At 45.5% G+C, this 19,394-nt stretch overlaps 1 long non-coding RNA gene across 1 annotated transcript in view; it reads left to right on the forward strand.

Moving 5' to 3' along the window:
• Window positions 1-4,767, forward strand: part of LOC143807486 (uncharacterized) — a 74,958-nt gene extending 70,191 nt beyond the window's left edge. Inside the window, exon 3 of the long non-coding RNA XR_013221741.1 lies at window positions 4,650-4,767. This is a non-coding gene — a long non-coding RNA (uncharacterized LOC143807486). The remainder of the gene's footprint in view (window positions 1-4,649) is intronic.
• Window positions 4,768-19,394: the final 14,627 nt, after the last annotated feature.

The raw sequence follows: 19,394 nt of genomic DNA on the forward strand, positions 1-19,394 counted from the left end.
GCTGTATATACCCCTGTGCGGGCTGTGCTGTATATACCCCTGTGCGGGCTGTGCTGTATATACCCCTGTGCGGGCTGTGCTGTATATACCACTGTGAGGGCTGTGCTGGATATACCACTGTGCGGGCTGTGCTGGATATACCACTGTGCGGTCTGTGCTGGATATACCACTGTGCGGTCTGTGCTGGATATACCACTGTGCGGTCTGTGCTGGATATACCACTGTGCGGGCTCTGCTGTATATACCACTGTGCGGGCTGTGCTCTATATACCACTGTGCGGGCTCTGCTGTATATAACACTGTGCGGGCTGTGCTGGATATACCACTGTGCGGGCTGTGCTCTATATACCACTGTGCGGGCTGTGCTGGATATACCACTGTGCGGGCTGTGCTCTATATACCACTGTGCGGGCTGTGCTGGCACCCAACACCATGTTGCAGTGCAGGAGATTCCTGCAACAGTCCGAGGCGTATCTAGGGGAAGCGGGGCGGGGGAAGGTGGGGGGGTTGCGGAGGCGGGGGAAGGTGGGGGGGGTATGGGGGGTAGGGGGGGGTAGGGGGGGGGCCCCATTTGGAAGTTCGCACCGGGGCCCATAACTTTGTAGTTACGCCACTGCTGACAGCACAATGCACTTTCTATATCCCAAGTACAGCACTGCCATTGCCAGTTATTATATCAGAAGAAGAGTGTGACCTCCCTGCCCACAGTACTGCAGGCAGCCCCCAGACACATCAGACAGCAGACAGCTCAGCCCGGGGTGCAGAGGGGAGAGGACAGACATCACCATCTGCTGATAATGTACAACTTCAGCATCGGTCAGAGCTGCCAACATTCACACCAACATGGAACTATAATCCACCGCAGCTCCAGTCAGCGGAGGGGACATCCTCACATAAAAAAGAAACTCCTAAGTCCAAATATCCAAATATCAGCCCGTGCATGACCCCAGCACACAGTATCGCAACTATCCTCTGATGCGGATGAAGAGGGAACATCATACATACTCCCCAGTACTAGGAAAAGAAACCCACAGGCACCAAGAAGGCAAGGACAGATAGAGGCACCACCATTACACTATGTGCACTTCACCCCAAGTCAAGTGACCAGTATTCTGAATAAGCTGCCACACCCAGAGATGCATCCTATGCCATTCTACCAAAGAATGCAGCAGAACCAGCAAACATATGCAGCAACCTGGAATGATCTCTGGGCCGTAATGAAAATAAAAGCGGGTGATGCATTCTGGCCTATCATGAAGGAACACTTCAAACTTCCAGCAGAATTAGATGTGCATGCTTGGTAGTCAGGGCCACAGCTAATTGAACAGCTCAGAGAGAGGGCCAAAGGTGGATTGGCAGGTCAAGCCCTCTGCTTACATGACATGAGCCAAGACAGGATAGAGTCTGTGGAGAAGTTTCATGGCAGAGTAATGCAAGTTTTCCAAGACTTGAGCTTCACCATTCATAACCAAATACACAGGCAAATGTTGGCACCGGCCTTTGTGCATGGACTAAGGGAGCCAATCAGGAAACCACTGATAGTGGCCAGACCCGAGTACAGGTCAATAGCAATGGACAACCTGCTCACAGTAGCCAAAGAGATTAAGTCCCAACCAGGAGTGTGGAAGACAGCCCCTCTTATGGTGACCACTGACCTGGAAGAGCAACCACCCTACAAAGACAGAAGAAGTGTCAAGTGTTACAGCTGTGGCAAGTTTGGCCATTTCCGGAACCAGTGCAGTGCACCCACACAACCCAAGAGTTGGCCCAGAGGAACAGGTCAAGGAAGAAGAACAGAAAGCAGTGAAGAGCTCCACCCATAGGACAGGGGCAAGCCAGGTTCACAAGACACCACGCTCCTAACATGTAAAACCCCACCGGTGGGACCAATACCTCAAATTACCCTGAAAGTGGATGAGGTTGTAAGATCTTTTCTAGTGGACACTGGTGCAGCCAGAAGTGTGATGAGACATGTGGAACTCCCCGACCCCACCTACCTATCAGAATCCTCTGTGTTTTGCGGATTGATGGTCAAGTCAGACATTGTTGTGAATTCTGCTCTTGGGCTCCCTCCGGTGGTTATAAGTAGCATTTTTGTGAGTTCTGCTCTTGGGCTCCCTCCTGTGGTTTTGAGTGGTATGGCTGCTTCTTGGAGTTAGCATCAGCAGCTGTTTTCACTGATCGTCTTTCTGGCTCTGCTATATTAGTCTGGCCTTTTCCCTAATTCAATGCCAGTTGTCAATTGTTGAGCTTGGAGTCATGGCTCTCTGAGGATTTCCCTGTCACTCTGACCATTTCAGCAAAGCTAAGTCCTTGCTTGTCTTTTTGCAGTTCACTTGTTGTGGACTTTGTTGTTTAGCACTTTCTATGTTTTGCTCATTTGTCCAGCTTATCAGTATGTATCTAGTCAGCTAAGCTGGAAGCTCTGGGCAGCAGAGTTTGCCCTCCACACCTTTAGTCAGGTGTGAAGATTTTTGCATTTCTCTGCGGTGGACTTTTTCTAGTTTTTATTACTGACCGCATAGTGTTCTGTCCTGTACTAATTCTTTCTAGCTAGTAGTGGCCTCCTTTGCTAAATCTTGTTTCATACTATGTATGTCATTTCCTTCTTCTCTCACAGTCATTATTTGTGGGGGGCTGTCCTATCCTTTGGGGATTTTCTCTGAGGCAAGATAGCTTTCCTGCTTCTACCTTTAGGGGTAGCTAGATCTCCGGCTGTGACGAGGTGTCCAGGGAGTGACAGGAACATCCCACGGCTACTGCTAGTGTCTGTGTTAAGATCAGGAACTGCGGTCGGTATAGTTACCACCTGCCCAGAGCTAGTCATATGTCGCTCCTTAATCACCAGACCATAACAGACATTCCCAGCTTACAAAGCCCCTGAGCGTGTGGACTTAGCCAGGACACTATATTCTGTCCCAGTTCATGGTGTCAAGGACCTGTCCACTCAACCTGCTGGGAGCGGACCTACTGCTGAATATGAAGGCGACCATAGTGTTCCAGGAAGATGGGACCGTAACACTTTCTTCACCCCTGACCCAGGAAAATCAATCATGCTGGCGGCCCTACAAGAACCTCACACAACCAATGCATGCCTACTCAAGGAGGTACTGGACGTAGTACCAGAAAGTCTATGGTCTAAGGGACCCCAAGACGTGCAAAAACTTCAAGTTGCCCCAGTACGGGTGTCACTCAAGCCAGGTACCCCATACCCTCGTAAAGCCCAGTATCCCCTGTCCATCGCCCAGAGTCAAGCTGTCTCTGACCAACTTAAGGTCTACCTGGAAATAGGAATCATTATTCCTTGCACATCGCCTTGCAATACCCCACTTTTCCCGGTCAAGTAATAGACTGTAAAAGGAGATCCAGCCAAGTTCAGAATGGTCCATGACCTGAGGGCCATGAATGAGGCTATGGTATTTGAAACCCACTATTGTGCCAAATCCGCACACTCTGCTCTCAAATGTGCCAGCCACAGCAACAGTGTTCACAGTGGTCGATCTGGCCAATGCTTTCTTCAGTGTTCCCCTTCACCTGGACAACCAGTACCTGTTTGCCTTGATGCACCAGAGGTCACAGTACACATGGACAGTGATGCCCCAGGGGGCCCAGAACAGCCCTTCACAGTTCACCAAAGCAATGTCCTCCATCCTCGCCAACTGGATTACAGAACATGCAGAGGTCACTCTCTACAATACGTGGATGATCTTATCCTTTGTGCAGCTGATATCGATACCTGTATAGCCCATTCCTTCTTTCGTATGCGGCCTTCAACTCGTTCAGGATACTGAAAAACTCCATAGTCTCAGCGCCAGCACTAGGCCTACCTGACTACGAGAAGCCATTTTGTCTACTGTATACCCGATGGAAAAAGAAGGCCATGCCACCAGAGTCCTGACGCAGATTCACGGGGGAAAGCAGAGACCTCTAGGCTACTTTTCAGCATGAGGGCAGTTTTTGCAGCGCATGCCCTCCTGAACAAGACTGCTGACATCTTTCTTTCTTAACCTGTCAGTGTGATTTTACTGTACGCCAGACATGAATTGCCTGCTCTTCAAAGGACACCGGTGCATAAAAATCGGACAGCACTCGCGAGTGCTGTGCGATTTTTTTTTTTTTTTTTTTTTTTTCTTGCACCCACTGACTTGCCTTGTCAAGTCTCATTCAAGATATGCAGCAAATCGTAGCATGCTTCAATTTTTTTTTCTCAGTCCGATTTCGGCTGAGAAAAAAATCGCAAATGAGATGTCGCTCATTGAATACCATTGGTCCGAGTGCAATCCGATTTTTCTATCGGATTTCACTTGTCCGTTTTTCTCACAAGTTAGCCCTTAGGCCTACCATCCCCAAAGTAGCGGGAAAATTTAAAGACTAAACGAAACACTTAAGAACAGGATGTTGAAAGTTGCCCAAGAGACAAACAATCCATGGCATGAGACAATCCCAATCGCACTATTTAGTGTAAGGCACACTCCCAGAGGCCCAGAAAAGCTGTCACCATATGAAATTTTGTTTGGGTCTAGTCCCAGGTTAGGGATATTCTTCCCTCAGCAGCTGACTAAGCAATATGATTCTTTGTCTGCTTATGTAATTGAACTCACCAAGAAACTTGCTAATATCCATTTTCAAGTTTTCTCTTCTTTTGCCAGATCCAGATTCAGTATCCGGTATGCACTCTTTGTAGCCAGGAGACTGGGTGTTGATGAAAAAGTTTGTAAAGAGAACACCACTCGATCAAAGATTCGATGGTCCTTTCCAAGTGCTGCTTGTTGTGATCCGCTTTTTGGCTCCCCTGGTGGTGGCTGGTGGTACTGGAGACTTGTGTGTGCTTTTCTGCCTCAGCTCACCTGCTTCCATCAGTTTTGGGAGTTCCCTATTTAGCCTTGCTCTCCAGTCACTTCCTTGCCGGTCATCATTGTAACCTGAGTCTTTCAGTTGCATGTTCCTGCTACTAGTCTGCTGATCAGCTAAGTGGACTCTTGTCCTTATTGTTTTGTTTTTCTTGTCCAGTTTACAGTTTTGTCATTTCCTGTTACTGGAAGCTCTTGTGGACTGAAATTGCCACTCCTGTGTCATGAGTTGACACAGGAGTCTTAAAGTAATTTCAGGATGGGTTTTTGAAAGGGTTTTTCAGCTGACCGTGAAGTCCTCTTTTGTATCCTTCCTCTATCTAGTAAGTGGACCTCGCTTTGCTAAATCTACCTTCATACTGTGTATGTCTTTTCCTCTGAACTCACTGTTAATATACGTGGGGGCTACTATCATCTTTGGGGAATTTCTCTAGAGGTAAGCCAGGTCTGTTCCTTCCTCTTCCAGGCGTAGTTAGTTCTCCGGCTGGCGCATGGCATCTAGGCAGCCGTAGGTATGCTTCCTGGCTACTGTTAGTTGTGTGGTAGATTTAGGTCACGGTCAGCTTGAGTTTCCATCACCCGAGAGCTAGTCTGTTATTTTTGTGTTTCTGATGTTCCCATGCCATTGGGGAATCATGACAGCTGCTGTTGACACCTACCTCTGTGAAACTGGAGGCAAGACCCACTTGAATCCACACATCACATTGCAAGAAAGCTCCCATACAGAAGATACACCCAAGCCAGAATGATGTTGTGGATGCCCTGCGTGACCAGATAGATGACCTACCTGATAAAGAATACACACCGCTCACTACACATGCTGTTGATTAAGAGACTATGATTACAATGTCATGAACCCCCTTTAAGGACAGATCTCCTGACCGCCCATTTGCGAAAAGTCTGTATGGAGGGGGGTGTATGCACTAGGCATGCATCAGTTCACCGGCAACATAAGAGTTCCAGCGCTTTGGGGCAGGAGGTTAGGATTAGGGCAAGTGATATCTAAGAGGGGATTGTGATGGAAATATATATATTTCATATAGATCTCACTTGTATATATACTCATATATACTCACAGCTAATATATACACTATAATCAATTGCTTAAAATGGCTGACATAAACTGATATAAGCCAGACAGACTGTTTGGGGTTTTCCAGGCAAAAAGAGGAACAACACCAGATGTGCTAAAGTGATGAGTAGACGTCTCAACTTTGTCCTAATTGCAGAAAAGGCGACAGTTACACTTTAGCTGCTTAATCAGCATTCATATGTGCATTAATCACAATATTCTATATACAGGGTGGTCCAAAAGTAGGTGGACAGAAAATAATAACATTTATTTTGATTTATATATAAAATTATATTTACTAACACAAGCATAACATTGACAATTATATTTAATTCTGAACAATAATACAAAAGCCTTTATATTTTATCAATGCAGGTGCTCAAACTGTTTTTCATCACAATTTGCACGGCTTTAAAGTCTGCCTCTTACGCTTCGACAAACATTTTTGCGCAAGATTCTTTGGGTATTAATTTCTTGAAATGCATCTCTTATGTAATTTTTCAAATCACTGACACTTTTTGGTTTTCGACTATAAACTTTGTCCTTGAGTACTCCCCAAAAGAAAAATCCATTGGGGTCAAGTCTGGTGAATGCGTCGGCCAATCAAGTGGGCCTCTTCGGCCAATCCATTTATTAGGAAATGTTTCATCAAGATACTCACGGACTACTCTTGAATAATGTGGAGGGGCCCTATCTTGTTGGAAATAAAGGTAATTTGAATTAGGCTGTTGCTGTAACTGGGGAACAACTTGATTCATTAGAATTTTGAGATACTTATCTCCTGTGACTGTTCCATAAAAAAAGATAAATCTCCCCCTTCATAACCCTATTACACATACTGTCCACCTACTTTTGGACCACCCTGTATATTTAGATAACCAATAACATTGAAGCCCAACAATATGGTAATTAACTAACCACCCCTAACCACCCCCTTTCTATATGCAATTATAAAACCATGTATGTACAATAAACCATCAGTATTGCTGGAATGTTATTCTGTCACTTAGGTGTACAGTGTTGTTCTTGAGCGCTCAAAATACTCAGTCTAATTTGGGAACGGCCACAGCACGCACAGGGATTGATTTATCCAAAATAAATTTCCATAACACACATAGGATAGGACACAATTTACAGTAAATAATTAAAACTATTAACAAGTATATACAATTCTAAGGAATAAATAGTGCAAATTAATTTATATCAAATACATACAGTATAAGGATAAACAAAAAAAGTTTGACCTAGGTTATAAGTGTTAAAACTATTGATGTCAAATTATATAAAATATGATGATTATTGCTGAGTTCTCTATTGTACAGTGATTGATATTGATACTGATGAAAGGGTGGAAATATGCTATTAGGCTCTCCAACTATGTACAACATGATGAATAAAGAGAAGAGGAAGGAAAGGAAAGAAAAATTAAAAACTATTTGTTATTACATGAAAATCTCAGTAATGGTAGGCACGGTACTGTATAAGGTGCGTGCCTCTGACTGCAGAGCCCCAAGGGATAGCTAGATGAAAAAAACTGTGCAGTGCCTAATTCCCCCCTCCCACTACTCCCCAGGTGATGTCATAATTTGGGACGCCCAGCGGACCAGCTGAGGAAAAGAGGGGAGTCTGGCCACACCCTCAGGGGTTAAATTCTAGTGCCCGGGACCAGTGCCTCCCTCTTTCTCCCCGGCTGACCCTTGGAAGCTGTTGTCTCACCCTCCCTCCCTTATAAACTTGTGAACGTGCTGTGCTATTATTGTTAAAATGTTTTTAATAGTTTAAAAAAAAAAAATTTAAAAAATTTAACGTTCTTTTTTATATACGTCACAGCGGTAGGTAGAGGGGAGCAAAGGTTCTTAACCTCTCATCGGCTTCCTGGCCCAGCGGTCGTCGGCGGGACCTTCAGCAATGAGTCCGTTGTGAATTGTAATTGCCCTTCTCTACTTTTCAAGTAATAAACTGTGACTGACCTGTTTAACCCATCCAGGCTTGTCAGTATTTCTTATTATGGATTGGTGGGACGGGGGAAGGCACTGTTTACGACACACGGGTCTCTGCAGTCTTTTGTTTAACCCAAAGTGTCTCAGGTGATTAATTTTATATATACAGTAGAATTCTTTCTTTTTCAGAATCTCCAGTTTATTGAGAAGTTCAAGGGACACTGTTTCAGTTGGAGTCATTGAAATACAGGTTTCATCCTTATTATGTATTAGTGTCTAGACAAACAGTGCTTCATAAATCCTTTGGTAATATTACTACGATGCGAATTAAAGCAGCAGTGTAGGGCTTGTGGCGTTCTACCAACATACTGTTGATTACAAGCACATCGTATGAGGTATATCACATAACAGGTTTAGCAATCCATATGCATTTTAATTGGAAAAACTTCCCCTGTGTGAACAGACTGGAAGGTTTGTACCTAATATGTGATATATTTACAACACAGACTGTAAATCAATTCAAAAGTGGTGCACAGCACCTCAATGTACTATAGGGCCAACTTTACCCATTCAGGAGGTGCACGTTCTATCCAAGTAGTCCCTCTTGGAAAAGAATTCAGGATCCAAAAACACAAAGGAACAGCGCCTCATAAGTCGGTGAAAAAAATCTCACATTTACTCTGCCTTCTGTGGCGACATTTCGATCCAATGATCTTTATCAAGCATTTGATCCTATATTTACAACACAGACATTTTTTACCATACATTTGTAACTCCCTTCCTTTGGTGGCTCATGGCACATTGTGCTGTGTTAATAAATGGATTTTTGAGGTGGCTGGGAGCCAGAATATTCCTAAGAGTTGGTGCTCGTCGGAAAGTAAGTTTGGGCTGTTTGGGAATGATTGTACTGAGCACAGGGCCCTTTAGTAATATGAGCCAGTGCTTACATAGAGATTTACAGATAAGATGATATTAAGACAGAAGTCCATGAACAAAGCATCATTATATACTGTACATGTAGTGTATCCCATAATGTGTGTGAAGAAGGGGGGGATTTATTACAAGGACACTGTATAAGGTTCAGTACATGAAGGACTGCAATCATGTAGATAGAATTGCACCAAAGAACGAGAAGATACAAGAGATTCTACAATTGTATTAATCTTTATTAGTCAACAATACAAAAATTGAATAAAAACACACACAAAAATGTAAAAAGTCGGAAACCATATAGTGGTGCCACTGGCAATCTTAAATGATGCATATGAGATAAATATCATCTCCAAAGAACTGTGAAATGCATTGATAGTTCCAGAAATCAAGATCTCAACCACATATTTACTCCCTAAAATGCACAAGAATAGCTCAGTACCCCCTGGAAGGCCAAATGTGTCGCGGTGTGGAACTTCCTGAAAAATATATATAAATATTGTGATGCCACAACCACTAACGGTTTGGGGAATACTCGCTTGGCAGCAAGATTTAAGTCACACAGGAACACTTTCTACTTTAAACAGTCTATGTGGTTTATTATACAGTCATAAGCCGTACCACGAACAGTCCATTGCACACTGTATCGGAACATGACATTAAGTTGTGGTCACTAAACGTGCTGGACTTCACTCTGTCCAGGTACCATGGGTGACCGGACAGTTCATTTACTGACCCTTGTCAGTACACACAGTCCCCCAACTCCAGGTTACCTTCCTTGAGCTCCTGCTCCACACGCTGACCTCCTGTCAGTCCTCTCTCCTGGGAAAGCTGCCGAACTGGGATCACCGTCCCTGTGACCAGTGCACTCCTGTCAGTCCAGATCCTCAGAAGGGCGATAGCTCCCCCAAACGCAGTTCCATGACCGACTCTGCAAACACGGCCTCTCTGTGTGCTGTTCAGGATGTCCGTCCCCACTTAGAACTGTCCAACACACAGGCCACTAGGTCAAAAGGCCTCAGCATGTGGTCTTCAGGAAGTTAGCACCTCCAACACATAGGCCTTCCAGGATCTTACACACGGACCAATCAGGTCCATACCCTCTCTCTCATGTGATCACACCATGGTCACATTATATATCTGTAACCACTCCCACAGGTGGGAGGTGTGTGTGGTTAGTTAGACCCACCCAGCACTCCGACTAACCATGTAGACCTCCCTTTAAAGTAAACAAACACTTGTGGAACTACAGGTCCCAGAACAACATTACTTTAGGCTTACAGCGCAGAATATCCCCTCCATGACACATACCGACCATTTAAAATAATGCCAGACGTTGTTTCACCATCATAGATATGCCTGCAACTGTCATTCATTCCCATGGCCTCAATACGCCTCAGTGTGTATTCTGAAGAGACCATGCAGCACACTTACCTGTAACAGGGGTCACTGTATCACAATATCTAGATACCATTCTGAAACCTAGTGGAGAGTGTGCCCTCTTATGCTCGTGATATGACAGATTTTCTGCAGAAAATCGATTTCTTCATGTGGATAAAGGCACAGTTCCTGTGACGTGCGATGTTGAGTCACTTGATACGAGCATTCATCACCAGGACGAATTAAGGGCAGTCTCGTACTATCTATCTATGACCAATATGACAACAGGAGAAACTACTTTTATCCTCCATCTGTTAGAGTTCACTCTAACACTGTTGTGAATTTGCTTTTTGCTCCCTCTAGTGGTTACTAGTTTTTTGACTCTGGTTTTTCTGTCATTCCTTTTATCCGCACCTGGGTCGTTAGTTAGGGGTGTTGCTATATAAGCTCCCTGGACCTTCAGTTCAATGCCTGGCAACGTAGTTATCAGAGCTAGTCTGCTGTGCTCTTGTCTACTGATCCTGGTTCCAGTTATATCAGCTAAGTCTGCCTTTTGTTTTTTGCTATTTGTTTTGGTTTTGTATTTTTGTCCAGCTTGTTCCAAATCTATATCCTGACCTTTGCTGGTAGCTCTAGGGGGCTGGTGTTCTCCCCCCGGACCGTTAGACGGTTCGGGGGTTCTTGAATTTCCAGTGTGGATTTTGATAGGGTTTTTGTTGACCATATAAGTTACCTTTCTTTATTCTGCTATCAGTAAGCGGGCCTCTCTGTGCTAAACCTGGTTCATTTCTGTGTTTGTCATTTCCTCTTACCTCACCGTCATTATTTGTGGGGGGCTTCTATCCAGCTTTGGGGTCCCCTTCTCTGGAGGCAAGAAAGGTCTTTGTTTTCCTCTACTAGGGGTAGCTAGATTCTCCGGCTGGCGCGTGTCATCTAGAATCAACGTAGGAATGATCCCCGGCTACTTCTAGTGTTGGCGTTAGGAGTAGATATATGGTCAACCCAGTTACCAATGCCCTATGAGCTGGATTTTTGTATTCTGCAGACTTCCACGTTCCTCTGAGACCCTCGCCATTGGGGTCATAACAGTTTGCCAGGCCAGTATTGAATGTTTAATGCATTGCAGAAGAGGGATTATAAGAAAGAAGATTCTGAGTTTTTTTTTTTTTTTCTTCTTCCCCTTTACCTCAGAGTGGCTATGCTTGCTGCAGACATGAATGTCCAGACCTTGATTACAAGTGTGGACCAGCTGGCTACTCGTGTGCAGGGCATACAAGACTATGTTATCAGAAATCCTAGGTCAGAACCTAAAATACCGATTCCTGAACTGTTTTCCGGAGACAGGTTTAAGTTTAGGAATTTCGTGAATAATTGTAAATTGTTTTTGTCCCTGAGACCCTGTTCATCTGGAGATTCTGCTCAGCAAGTAAAAATTGTGATTTCGTTCTTACGGGGCGACCCTCAGGATTGGGCTTTTTCGCTGGCGCCAGGAGATCCGGCATTGGCTGATCTTGATGCGTTTTTTCTGGCGCTCGGTTTACTTTATGAGGAACCCAATCTTGAGATTCAGGCAGAAAAGGCCTTGCTGGCTATGTCTCAGGGGCAGGACAAGGCTGAAGTGTATTGCCAAAAATTTCGGAAATGGTCCGTGCTGACACATTGGAACGAGTGTGCACTGGCCGCTAATTTTAGAAATGGCCTTTCTGAAGCCATTAAGAATGTTATGGTGGGTTTTCCCATTCCCACAGGTCTAAATGACACTATGGCACTGGCTATTCAAATTGACCGGCGGTTGCGGGAGCGCAAAACCGCAAATTCCCTCATGGTGTTGTCTGAACAGACACCTGATTTAATGCAATGTGATAGAATCCTGACTAGAAATGAGCGGAAAATTCATAGACGCCGGAATGGCTTGTGCTACTACTGTGGTGATTCTACACATGTTATCTCAGCATGCTCTAAACGTATAGCTAAGGTTGTTAGTCCTGTCACCGTTGGTAATTTGCAACCTAAATTTATTCTGTCTGTAACTTTGATTTGCTCACTGTCATCTTATCCTGTCATGGCGTTTGTAGATTCAGGTGCTGCCCTGAGTCTCATGGATCTCTCATTTGCTAAGCGCTGTGGTTTTACTCTTGAACCATTAGAAAATCCTATTCCTCTTAGGGGTATTGATGCTACACCATTGGCAGCAAATAAACCGCAGTATTGGACACAGGTTACCATGTGCATGACTCCTGAACACCGCGAGGTGATACGTTTCCTGGTTTTACATAAAATGCATGATTTGGTTGTTTTAGGGCTGCCATGGTTACAGACCCATAATCCAGTCCTGGACTGGAAGGCTATGTCAGTCTCAAGTTGGGGCTGTCGTGGTATTCATGGGGATTCCCTGCCTGTGTCTATTGCTTCTTCTACGCCTTCGGAAGTTCCGGAGTATTTGTCTGATTATCAGGATGTCTTCAGTGAGTCTGAGTCCAGTGCACTGCCTCCTCATAGGGACTGTGACTGTGCTATAGATTTGATCCCAGGCAGTAAATTTCCTAAGGGAAGACTGTTTAATCTGTCGGTACCTGAACATACCGCTATGCGTTCATATATCAAGGAGTCTCTGGAGAAAGGGCATATTCGTCCGTCTTCTTCCCCTCTTGGTGCGGGATTCTTTTTTGTGGCAAAAAAGGACGGATCTTTGAGACCTTGTATTGATTATCGGCTTTTAAATAAGATCACTGTCAAATTTCAGTATCCTTTACTGCTGTTGTCTGACTTGTTTGCCCGGATTAAGGGTGCCAAGTGGCTCATGACAAACAAAATCTTGCAATTTTTGTACCTTCGTGGCGAGATTATTCAAACCTGCAGTTACACTCTGAAGATCCATTACAAACAGGTGGACACAGAGCCATTCAAGGGTTAAGAGGAGGTAAGAAGCAGCTAGACAGCAATTAAGGGCTAGGCAGCAAAACTCTGAAGGGAGAAAAAAAAAAAAAAAAAAAAATTTCCCTTAAACACTTCTCTATCTCCTGCTTCAGCCCAAACAATTAACACTTTGTGGGCCGGTCAAACTGTCATGATCTCAATGGCAAGAGAACATAGCATCAGCATATATAGGAACTAGCTCTTGGAAGATGGAAACTGAGCTGACCATGAACTAAACCTAACGCACAACTAGCAGTGGCCGGGTAGCATGCCTACGTTGATTCTAGATGCCCAGCACCAGCCGGAGGACTAAATAAAGCTAGCAGAGGAAAATATTAGTCCTAGCTCACCTCTAGAGAAATACCCCGAAAGGAGACAGAGGCCCCCCACATGTATTGGCGGTGAGTTAAGATGAAATAACAAACGTAGTATGAAAATAGGTTTAGCAAATTTGAGGTCCACTTACTACATAGCAGAAGACAGAAAGGACACTTTCATGGTCAGCTGAAAACCCTATCAAAATACCATCCAGAAATTACTTTAAAACTCTGGCATTAACTCATAACACCAGAGTGGCAATTCCTGTTCACAAGAGCTTTCCAGACACAGTAACGAAACTACAGCTGTGAACTGGAACAAAAATGCAAAAACAAACATGGACAAGAGTCCAACTTATCTAGTAGTTGTCTAGGAGCAGGAACAAGCACAGAGAGGCTTCTGATAACATTGTTGACCGGCAAGCAACTAACAGAACAGCAAGGTTATATAGCGACTCCCACATCTTGATGGGAACAGGTGAACAGAGAAGATGAAGACACCAGTTCAATTCCACCAGTAGCCACCGGGGGAGCCCAGAATCCAAATTCACAACAGATATGTGTCCAAGGTCTCTTCGGGACAGGCAAGGGCAAGAGCAAACCGCTGGCACGAGAACAGCAAGGCTTAGCTCGAGCACAAGTCCCACAGGACTGCACAAATGACCGCACATCCCTTGACAAGGAAGGCCACCAAAAGGACCTGGCCACCAGATCTCTGGTGCCAAAAATTCCCGGGTGACCTGCCAACACCGAGGAATGAACCTCGGAAATGACTCTGCTGGTCCACTTATCCGGGACAAACAGTCTGTCAGGTGGACAAGACTCAGGCCTATCAGCCTGAAATCTCTGCAACACACGTCGCAGATCCGGAGAAATAGCTGACAAGATAACTCCATCTTTAAGAATACCAACAGGATCAGCGACTCCAGGAGCATCAGGCACAAAGCTCCTAGAAAGAGCATCGGCCTTCACATTCTTTGAACCTGGTAAATACGAGACAACAAAATCAAAGCGGGAGAAAAACAATGACCAGCGGGCCTGTCTCGGATTAAGGCGTTTAGCAGACTCGAGATACATCAGATTTTTGTGATCAGTCAAGACCACCACACGATGCTTAGCACCCTCGAGCCAATGACGCCACTCCTCAAATGCCCATTTCATGGCCAACAACTCCCGATTGCCCACATCATAATTTCGCTCGGCAGGCGAAAACTTCCTAGAGAAAAAGGCACAAGGTTTCATAACAGAGCAACCAGGGCCTCTCTGCGACAAAACGGCCCCTGCCCCAATCTCCGAAGCATCCACCTCAACCTGAAAGGGAAGTGAGACGTCAGGCTGGCACAAAACAGGCGCCGAAGTAAACCGGCGTTTCAACTCCTGGAAAGCCTCCACGGCAGCAGGAGCCCAGTTAGCTACATCAGAGCCCTTCTTGGTCATATCCGTCAGAGGTTTCACAATGCTAGAAAACCTAGCCGAGAATTCCTTTGCCGGAATTTTTCTCGGGGAATAGATCCGGGTTTCAGAATTTTCGAAATAATTGCAAATTATTTTTGTCCCTGAAATCTCGCTCTGCCGGAGACCCTGCACAGCAGGTCAGGATTGTGATTTCCTTGCTCCGGGGCGACCCTCAAGACTGGGCTTTTTCATTGACACCAGGGGATCCTGCGTTGCTCAATGTGGATGCGTTTTTTCTGGCCTTGGGGTTGCTTTATGACGAACCTCATTTGGAGCTTCAGGCAGAAAAAACTTTGATGTCCCTATCTCAGGGGCAAGATGAAGCGGAAATTTACTGCCAAAGATTCCGTAAATGGTCTGTGCTTACTCAGTGGAATGAGTGCGCCCTGGCGGCGACTTTCAGAGAGGGTCTCTCTGATGCCATTAAGGATGTTATGGTGGGGTTCCCTGTGCCTGCGGGTCTGAATGAGTCCATGACAATGGCTATTCAGATCGATAGGCGTCTGCGGGAGCGCAAACCAGTGCACCATCTGGCGGTTTCCACTGAGAGGTCGCCAGAGAGTATGCAGTGTGATAGAATTCTGTCCCGAAGTGAGCGGCAGAATTTTAGACGGAAAAATGGGTTGTGTTTCTATTGTGGTGATTCTACTCATGTTATATCAGCATGCTCTAAGCGCACTAAAAAGCTTGGTAAATCTGTTTCCATTTGCACCTTACCGTCTAAGTTTATTCTATCTGTGACCCTGATTTGCTCTTTGTCATCTATTACCACGGACGCCTATGTCGACTCTGGCGCCGCTTTGAGTCTTATGGATTGGTCCTTTGCCAAACGCTGTGGGTATGATTTAGAGCCTTTGGAGACTCCTATTCCTCTGAAGGGGATTGACTCCACCCCATTGGCTAATAATAAACCACAATACTGGACACAAGTAACTATGCGTATTAATCCGGATCACCAGGAGATTATTCGCTTTCTGGTGCTGTATAATCTACATGATGATTTGGTGTTAGGATTGCCTTGGCTGCAATCTCACAACCCAGTCCTCGACTGGAGAGCTATGTCTGTGTTGAGCTGGGGATGTAAGGGGGCTCATGGGGATGTACCTGTGGTTTCCATTTCATCATCTATTCCCTCTGAAATTCCTGAGTTCCTGTCTGACTATCGTGACGTCTTTGAAGAATCCAAGCTTGGTTCGTTACCTCCGCACCGAGAGTGCGATTGTGCCATAGATTTAATCCCGGGTAGTAAATACCCAAAGGGTCGTTTATTTAATCTGTCTGTGCCTGAACATGCTGCTATGCGAGAATATATAAAGGAGTCCTTGGAAAAGGGACATATTCGTCCATCGTCATCTCCCTTAGGAGCCGGTTTTTTCTTTGTGTCAAAAAAAGACGGCTCTTTGAGACCATGTATTGATTATCGGCTTTTGAATAAAATCACTGTTAAATATCAATACCCATTGCCGTTGCTGACTGATTTGTTTGCTCGCATAAAGGGGGCCAAGTGGTTCTCTAAGATTGACCTTCGGGGGGCGTATAATTTGGTGCGAATCAGGCAGGGGGATGAGTGGAAAACCGCATTTAATACGCCCGAGGGCCACTTTGAGTATTTAGTGATGCCTTTTGGTCTTTCAAATGCTCCGTCAGTTTTCCAGTCCTTTATGCATGATATTTTTCGCGATTATTTGGATAAATTTATGATTGTGTATCTGGATGATATTCTGATTTTTTCGGATGACTGGGACTCTCATGTCCAGCAAGTCAGGAGGGTTTTTCAGGTTTTGCGGTCTAATTCTTTGTGTGTGAAGGGTTCTAAGTGTGTTTTTGGGGTACAGAGGATTTCCTTTTTGGGATATATTTTTTCCCCCTCTTCCATTGAAATGGATCCTGTCAAGGTTCAAGCCATTTGTGATTGGACGCAGCCCTCTTCTCTTAAGAGTCTTCAGAAATTTTTGGGCTTTGCTAACTTTTATCGTCGATTTATTGCTGGTTTTTCGGATATTGCTAAGCCATTGACCGATTTGACTAAGAAGGGTGCTGATGTTGCTGATTGGTCCCCTGATGCTGTGGAGGCCTTTCGGGAGCTTAAGCGCCGTTTTTCCTCTGCCCCTGTGTTGCGTCAGCCTGATGTTGCTCTACCTTTTCAGGTTGAGGTCGACGCTTCTGAGATCGGAGCTGGGGCAGTGTTGTCGCAGAAAAGTTCTGACTGCTCCGTGATGAGGCCTTGTGCCTTCTTTTCCCGTAAATTTTCGCCCGCTGAGCGGAATTATGATGTTGGGAATCGGGAGCTTTTGGCCATGAAGTGGGCTTTTGAGGAGTGGCGCCATTGGCTTGAGGGGGCCAGACATCAGGTGGTGGTATTGACTGACCACAAAAATTTGATTTATCTTGAGACCGCCAGGCGCCTGAATCCTAGACAGGCGCGCTGGTCATTATTTTTCTCTCGGTTTAATTTTGTGGTGTCATACCTACCGGGTTCTAAGAATGTTAAGGCGGATGCCCTTTCTAGGAGTTTTGAGCCTGACTCGCCTGGTAACTCTGAGCCCACAGGTATCCTTAAGGATGGAGTGGTATTGTCAGCCGTTTCTCCAGACCTGCGGCGGGCCTTGCAGGAGTTTCAGGCGGATAGACCTGATCGTTGCCCACCTGATAAACTGTTTGTTCCTGATGATTGGACCAGTAGAGTCATCTCTGAGGTTCATTCTTCTGCGTTGGCAGGTCATCCTGGCATTTTTGGTACCAGGGATTTGGTGGCAAGGTCCTTCTGGTGGCCTTCCCTGTCACGAGATGTGCGAGGCTTTGTGCAGTCTTGTGACGTTTGTGCTCGGGCCAAGCCTTGTTGTTCTCGGGCTAGTGGATTATTGTTGCCCTTGCCTATTCCTAAGAGGCCTTGGACGCACATCTCGATGGATTTTATTTCAGATCTGCCGGTTTCTCAGAAGATGTCTGTCATCTGGGTGGTGTGTGACCGTTTTTCTAAGATGGTCCATTTGGTTCCTCTGCCCAAGTTGCCTTCTTCTTCCGAGTTGGTTCCTCTGTTTTTTCAAAATGTTGTTCGTTTGCATGGTATTCCTGAGAATATCGTTTCTGACAGAGGGACCCAATTCGTGTCTAGATTTTGGCGGGCATTCTGTGCTAGGATGGGCATAGATTTATCTTTTTCGTCCGCTTTCCATCCTCAGACGAATGGCCAGACCGAGCGGATTAATCAGACCCTGGAGACATATCTGAGGTGTTTTGTGTCTGCTGACCAGGATGATTGGGTTGCTTTTTTGCCATTGGCGGAGTTCGCTCTCAATAATCGGGCCAGCTCTGCCACTTTGGTGTCCCCGTTTTTCTGTAATTCGGGGTTTCATCCTCGATTTTCCTCTGGTCAGGTGGAATCTTCGGATTGTCCTGGAGTGGATGCTGTGGTGGAGAGATTGCATCAGATCTGGGGGCAGGTGGTGGACAATTTGAGGTTGTCCCAGGAGAAGACTCAGCTTTTTGCCAACCGCCACCGTCGTGTTGGTCCTCGGCTTTGTGTTGGGGATTTGGTGTGGTTGTCTTCTCGTTTTGTCCCTATGAGGGTCTCTTCTCCTAAGTTTAAGCCTCGGTTTATCGGCCCGTATAAGATATTGGAGATTCTTAACCCTGTTTCCTTCCGTTTGGACCTCCCTGCATCCTTTTCTATTCATAACGTTTTTCATCGGTCATTATTGCGCAGGTATGAGGTACCGGTTGTGCCTTCCGTTGAGCCTCCTGCTCCGGTGTTGGTTGAGGGTGAGTTGGAGTACGTTGTGGAGAAAATCTTAGACTCTCGTGTTTCCAGACGGAGACTCCAGTATCTGGTCAAGTGGAAGGGATACGGCCAGGAGGATAATTCTTGGGTTAATGCATCTGATGTTCATGCCTCTGATCTGGTTCGTGCCTTTCATAGGGCCCATCCTGATCGCCCTGGTGGTTCTGTTGAGGGTTCGGTGCCCCCTCCTTGAGGGGGGGGTACTGTTGTGAATTTGGATTCTGGGCTCCCCCGGTGGCTACTGGTGGAATTGAACTGGTGTCTTCATCTTCTCTGTTCACCTGTTCCCATCAAGATGTGGGAGTCGCTATATAACCTTGCTGTTCTGTTAGTTGCTTGCCGGTCAACAATGTTATCAGAAGCCTCTCTGTGCTTGTTCCTGCTCCTAGACAACTACTAGATAAGTTGGACTCTTGTCCATGTTTGTTTTTGCATTTTTGTTCCAGTTCACAGCTGTAGTTTCGTTACTGTGTCTGGAAAGCTCTTGTGAACAGGAATTGCCACTCTGGTGTTATGAGTTAATGCCAGAGTTTTAAAGTAATTTCTGGATGGTATTTTGATAGGGTTTTCAGCTGACCATGAAAGTGTCCTTTCTGTCTTCTGCTATGTAGTAAGTGGACCTCAAATTTGCTAAACCTATTTTCATACTACGTTTGTTATTTCATCTTAACTCACCGCCAATACATGTGGGGGGCCTCTGTCTCCTTTCGGGGTATTTCTCTAGAGGTGAGCTAGGACTAATATTTTCCTCTG

The sequence above is a fragment of the Ranitomeya variabilis genome, chromosome 2 (assembly GCF_051348905.1).
Source record: "Ranitomeya variabilis isolate aRanVar5 chromosome 2, aRanVar5.hap1, whole genome shotgun sequence".
In the NCBI taxonomy this organism is placed as follows: domain Eukaryota; kingdom Metazoa; phylum Chordata; class Amphibia; order Anura; family Dendrobatidae; genus Ranitomeya; species Ranitomeya variabilis.